Source organism: Gorilla gorilla, chromosome 7 (genome assembly GCF_029281585.2).
Source record: "Gorilla gorilla gorilla isolate KB3781 chromosome 7, NHGRI_mGorGor1-v2.1_pri, whole genome shotgun sequence".
NCBI classification, from domain to species: Eukaryota; Metazoa; Chordata; class Mammalia; order Primates; family Hominidae; genus Gorilla; species Gorilla gorilla.
The window spans coordinates 55988285-55995125 of NC_073231.2; positions in this window are offsets into that span (position 1 = coordinate 55988285).

Here is a 6841-nt window from a genome sequence, read left to right on the forward strand (position 1 = left end):
TCAATTCCATCCTTTCATTATTCAAATGAGAAAAGTGGGGCTCAGAAATACAAGATATATTCTAAAATCACACAGCAATTCAGAGAGTCTATTTTTATTCTAAAAGATTTCTTGACTTTCTGTTTAAAGCCCTGTCCTCCATGCTTCACTGCTTTCAAAACAATACAAAAAGCATTGGACCAAGGTTTTATTTTAGCCACATTTGATTTCTGAGTTCCAGGACTCTTAGGGATGATGTAGTCAGCCACTGTATGCCAGTGATAGTGTTGGCAAGAAGCCATATTTTGGTAAGCATCACTATTCACCGGTGTCTATTCTCTTTAACTTCTAGATACATGAAGATTCCAATTTTCTGCATAACCGTGTAACTAATTCTAGGGAATAAAATGTGAATGGAAGCTATAGCTATAACTTCTGGGTCAAAACTTTATACTTGAATCTTTAGTCTTCTCTTTCTCTAACATATTATTGGAGATTATATAATTATGGCCATCTATAAATAGGTGAAGCCTCACTCCGCTGGACTTCTTCAAACACCAAAACAGAGCCTCCCTTCCAATCTGTACAGAGGATGTAGTATGATCAAGATACTTGCTTTGTTGTTTTAAACGAGTGAGATTTGGGGGCTGTTCATAGGATATTATAGGATAATAGCTGTTATCTTATCATATCAGTTGTTCATGTCATAGGATAACAGCCCATTACAACTAATACATTTTGGGAGCAAGGTAATTATTTTATTCTTGAATCACTCTCATCTTTTATTGATTGTTGATCTTGTGAAGATAAAATCTGGATTTTTTATGTGATAGTGTCTAAATATCTGTTAAATTTCCCAGCAACTGATGCTGATATTAAAAATGATTTGCCTCTCTGTGGAAGCTGTGAGAACACACCTCATAGATCTGTAAATAGAAGGCATGTAATTAACCAAGGGCCTTAACCCCTGCGCTCTAAAAATCCATCTTTATATTTGTTCAAAGGAAATGTTTCTTATGAACTACTTCTAACCTGTGACTAACTATGGTAGAGATACTAGAGCAGGCATGTTCTTGGAAGACCTAGGACTCCTCTGAAAGCCAACTCAGGCTCAAGAACTTCCTGATGACCTTGACAAACCTTCCTGAGACTGCATGTTAGTCTAAGACCCACGCAACACACCTTCCGTGCCTGTCTCTTTCATTAGAGATCAGACTCTGCATTGCAGTCTGACAACTCTCCCAGATTATTCTGCTCCATCCCATCTTTTCTCACATAGGCATTTTTCCTAATAAACTGAATGTATGCTTAACCTTATCTTGGCACTGGCCTCTTTGAGAATATGGACTTACACATTCTGTATGTTATAACTAAGACTTCTCCAAAATACCAGTTCTTTATGTGTCTGCCTATGGCAGATTCACTATCTTTGAATTATTAATTTTCTTTACTTTAAAGCCAAAATGTTTAGAGCTAGAAAATGCTTAGAGAGTTGGTCCAAGTTTCTCCAAATGTATATCAGTTGCATCCGAACCAGCTGGGGTGCTTGTTTAAATGTTTTGAGACCTGCTGAAACTGAATTTTCCAGGATAGGACCTGAAAACCTAAATTTATAAACTAGCTCCCCCAGGTGATGCTTAATGCACATTATGGAGAGTCACTAATTGATCTCACATAGAACTAAAATCTAGTGAAAGGAATAAAGTAATCCAAATTACTCAGTCAAAGTTCAGTCTATACATCTCCAGCCTCTAATGTTAGTACATTATTTGTATATTACACCAATTACATTGCAAAGCTAGAGAAGTCCTCATCCTCAGAGCTTTTGATAAATAAAGTAATCAAAATTTACAGGAAAGATATTTAACTTCTTTGTTATACATGACACTTGCCATTGCCTAAAAAAGCCTGACAGAGACATCTAGCCACTTTCAAAGACTTGGCTAAGATGGTGACCAACAGTCATGAGCAATAAATGAGGGAGATATTTAAAACTGTGTTTTTTGTAAAGACAGAAATCTCTAAAACCTTCACAGCTAATGAAATGAATTTAAAAAGAACTTGAAATTATATCTGTGGGCATATTTTGGGATAGGCTTTTGAGTGTTCAGTTGATTTGATGCTTATTTTAAACATTTGAAATAATGAGGTTATGAAGAAGTGAGTCTAGTTATTAGGACCAGTTTAATAACTAAATTATATTTGTTGTGTACAACTAATCAATCCAATAAAACCAGTTGATGATTTCATTGATCGAAGTTAGTTAAATTTCAGGTCCTATAGAGAAATACAATGGTAAATTGAAAAGAAAATTTCAGGTCCTATAGAAAAATATGATGGTAAATTGAAAAGAATCTTGATAATTGGAAAAAATCACTCATTAAAATAAAAGAAAGTAAACAAACAGAAAAAAAATCACAGGGACAAAGCTACAGCTTATTAGAATGTATAAATTAAGGATAAGGACCAAATTACAGAGTTTGAATGGGCATTTATGTTGCAAAAATTACATTTGAAATCAAAATCTATGACAAAATAAAAGTAAATATTTAAAATCAATAAACACAAAATTCAAGCATGACTAATAAACCACAATTGAGACAAGAGCTAATACTTCATAGTCAACATTACATCAGCATATATTAATATTTTACTCAATTGATCTTTAAATTTGAAATAGAATAGCAAAAAGCATTCATTGTTTCCAAATAGATAAGGATGTGCATCTGTAAGAAAAATGTAAATATATTGGTCTTGTTTATCCCAGAATAGCAAAATACAAATCTGTTCTTCTCATGAGGAAAACTCTCATTAGTGACATGGAAGCACTTAAAGATAAAAAGACATGAATTATAGAAAGTAAGTTCAGGAGAATAGAAAATTTAACACTGAGAAAGCGTAAGCTCCATAAGAATAGAAATCGCATGAATTTCATTCACCTTTGAATATTTAACACAAAGAACAGAGCCTGGCACCTACTAAGCACTCAAACAGTGAATAAATGAATGAATGAATCTATGTTTTTATCTTTGGAAATCTGAGAGAAGTTGTTTACTACGAAAAGAAGTGGAGGTTAAAATAAAAATCAATTCAAGTCCACACACACACACACACACACACACACACACACACACAATTCTGTGATATAAGTTTGGGTCCTACATTTAGGAATGATTGATATGTTCAATGTTATTGGTGTAAATAATCACTTACCTTACTGGGTTTCATTATCAATTAAGATAAAAGCAGAGAGAGAGAGAGGTAGGAAGATAATGTAGAAAAATTATATTCATTGAAAGGGTATTCATGGATTTAGAAAATTTGGAAAGTTATTGCAATAACAACAGCAGGAGTATGGAGAATAGTCTGAATGAACTAGCCATTTTTTAATGATTATTTATTAATAATCCTCTTGTACCATGCAATTTTACCAAGTAGATTATCTAATAATAGGAAGATAACTGCAAAAAAGATAAGTCCAAGCCATAGCTACTGTTGGTTTTATTTTTTTTCACAACCATGTTTTAAATGTTAACTGTGATCTCTAATATAGATATTCCTTTCCATATACATGTATTTATATACACATACACCACACCCCTCATTCTCTCATCCAACTAACACAACTTCCTGATGCTTAGTGGGCATTTATAAGTATCTGTGCTTTCTGAGTTGAAAAGCTAGGTAAAAATAACCCCGTCATTGAATCAAAGCCCCTTTCTTTAAATATACCAGGTTGTAAAATCACATATTGAAGAATGCATCCTTGGAGTTCTTGTAACCAATCTACTTATCTGATATTATCAGGACAATGAAAACAACATAACTACTATACCTGAATTCTGGGAATCGAGAGAGTAGAGTCAGGTCAAGGATGTCCAGGGAAGAGAGAAGTTCCTCTGATTTGGAAAACTGGCACTACATAGCTCTCGGCAAGGGAACACCTTTCTCTATTTAATGTTTTCATAGCAATCCAAACTTTGTAACCTTTAAATTGACCTTGCCTGAGGTACATAGTCCTTATCGTTTTGGCCTGGAACTCCCACTCTTCACAGTTAACACGAGTATAGGGAATTCCTGAGAAGCATTGTGACTGAGTTCAAGTTAAGAATCCTGCCAGTGTAAGTACATTGCCACTACTACTTAGAACATTCAAATCAGTAAGAAACACTCTCCTAAACCAAGTTTCTGTTTCACTTGTCACTGTTTTTTGTTCAAACAAATTAACAGAAGAAAGATATTTTGCCCAGCATATGCTATGTTATATTCATTCTATTATTAAGACAGTAGTCCCCACTTCTCTGCAGAGGATGCATTCCATGAGCCCTAGTGGATGCCTGAAACTGCGGATAACACTGAATCTGATTGTCGTCAATCGGAACACGTTTCTGTTCATGTCTTCCAACAGCAAATTTAGTGCCTTTTGCATTTTAAGTAGCACTTATGCACCGTGGCTGTTGCTGTAACTTTTACAGTTTGAAGTGTGACAACAAAACTAGCCTAAATTTACCTTTCATTCTTTTCAAATTCAGGAATAGATGATCCATTCTTACACTAGATCTTAGCAACCTCAGTATGCAATATTTTTTCTTTCCTTATTAATTTGAGAACTTTCGCCTTTTCTCTTAAAGGATGTACCTATGGCTTGTCTTTGGCATATCTGAATTCCCAACATTACTACTTTTGAACTTTGCAGTCATTTTAAGCAAAACAAGTGTTGCTTGAACATAAGTGATGCTGTGTGATATTACCGCAACAGTAGATGTGATCATCAAGATGGTTACTAAGTGACTAAGGGGTAGCTACATATAGCATGGAGATGCTGGACAAAGAATGATTCACATCCTGGGTGGGATGAAGTGGGGTGGTGCAAGATTTTATTATGCTGCTCAAAACAGCACAAAATTTAAAACTTATGAACAGTCTATTTCTGGAATTTTCCATTTAATATTTTCAGACCACAGTTGACCGCGGGTAACTAAAACCACAGAAAGCGAGCCAAGGCTAAGGGGAGACAATTGTACCATCTATAAAATTATATTTTAAATATTTTCCTTCTTATGATTAAAAAGAACCTGACCAACAAGTAGGAAAGGAAAAACACAATTCTGCATTACAAACCCATAAGAGTTCAATAGTAAATTCACATTTTGCTTATTTGTTTTTCAACTTTTCCCTGTCTTTCTTAATTCAACAAGATCAAAATTGTGACATGACAGTGAAGAATTCCTTAAGGTTTCTCTGCATAAACATCTTCTACTGGAATTTTAAAAACAAAATCGAAGTCAAGAGGCTTCTTTGTTCTTTCTACATGTGTCTCAAAGACTTAATTTCTTCCCATTTCACTCTATTTTGCCTTGGTAGTATCCAACATCTGAACTTTTTACTTCCTGGAGATTTGCTCATCAATGTACATATTTTCGCTGCAGTTTGTAACTACTAACCTTCTATCTTAAAGACAATCAACTTCGATTTCTTGACATCCCAATTTTATTCCTTCTTAAAGCATTTTATTTTCAATTCCTACTCAGTCATATTTCTATAGTATATTATTTACTTAACAGCAGCTGGTGGAAATCGCAATGGCAGCTGAGTCTGAATACTACAAAGATACACAGTGTGCTAAAGCCTGTTCTTTCTAATCTGCGGTCCACGATTAGGGCTTTTTTGTGGTCTACAAATATTAAATTCTATATTAATTTTATCTAAGACAGTGCACAATTATTGTTGCGGTTCCTCCTTAAAAGCATCAGTAATTAGTTGTTTGTGTTCTATTAGTGCTTTCCCTAAATATACTGTTTAGATACATATTACTCCTATGGAAGTGAATGTTTCCATAGGCTTTTCACAGCCAGAATAAATTAGGAGGAGTGTTTCAGTTACAATACGTTACCCTATACGAATATAAAATAAAGGGAGGTTAAAAACCCTTACATGCAAATTTGAATAACAAATATTAGAGTATGCGTTTTACTTCGGGCAGCATCTATTGGACATCTGGGAAGCTCTTTTAGTTGGTTCTCTTCTGTTTTTCTTTTCTTTTCTTTTTCTTTTTTTAGACTACATCAAATGGTTTTTAAAATAGAAAAAAGTCATGTTCATGTCTTCCACCCACGAATTTGTTGCATTTTATTTACATTTTAATTTACATTTTATTATATATTTTATTTGCCTAGAAGTTGTTTTTTAACTGATTATAGTAACTATAAGAAGTATAGCAAATTTATGTCACTCTGTTTATTTTCTCCTGGGTAAAATATGCATTTATTTAGGAAGAAATTTAAATTAAGTTAAAGAAAAAAATAATATTTTTAATTTTTAAAAGGATACTTAAAATAAAAATATAAAAGTTCTAGCATTTTTTCACTTATTATGCCATACATTCGTAAGTGCATTCTTTGGAGAAATAGCTTTCAGAAGACAAATGTACCCATATTTATACGGAACTTGACACAATTGGTCAAATATTTAACCTGATTTAACATTTAATCAATACAAGATTTTTAAATTATAGCAAATTGTAAAATCATACAATTTTTAATTTTATCTTAGTATTCTCAACAATCTTAGAACTTAATATTCTTATAGCCATTTTCATTTAAAAGCTAAGACTAAGTGATTTTAAACAGCTATTTTGTTCTGACACCATAAAATAAACAGAACTTTATTTTTACAAGATTTATTAACAACCACATAGTTAATAGAAGCATTTTATTACATCAGCACTAATACATGCAACAACAGACTTCATGGCAAAGGTGTGTGTTTCAAAATAGGTGGCCATCTTGAAATTCATAATGTTGAATAACTACAAACGTACATTTATTTTAATCAATATAAACCCTATAACATAAAAATTTGA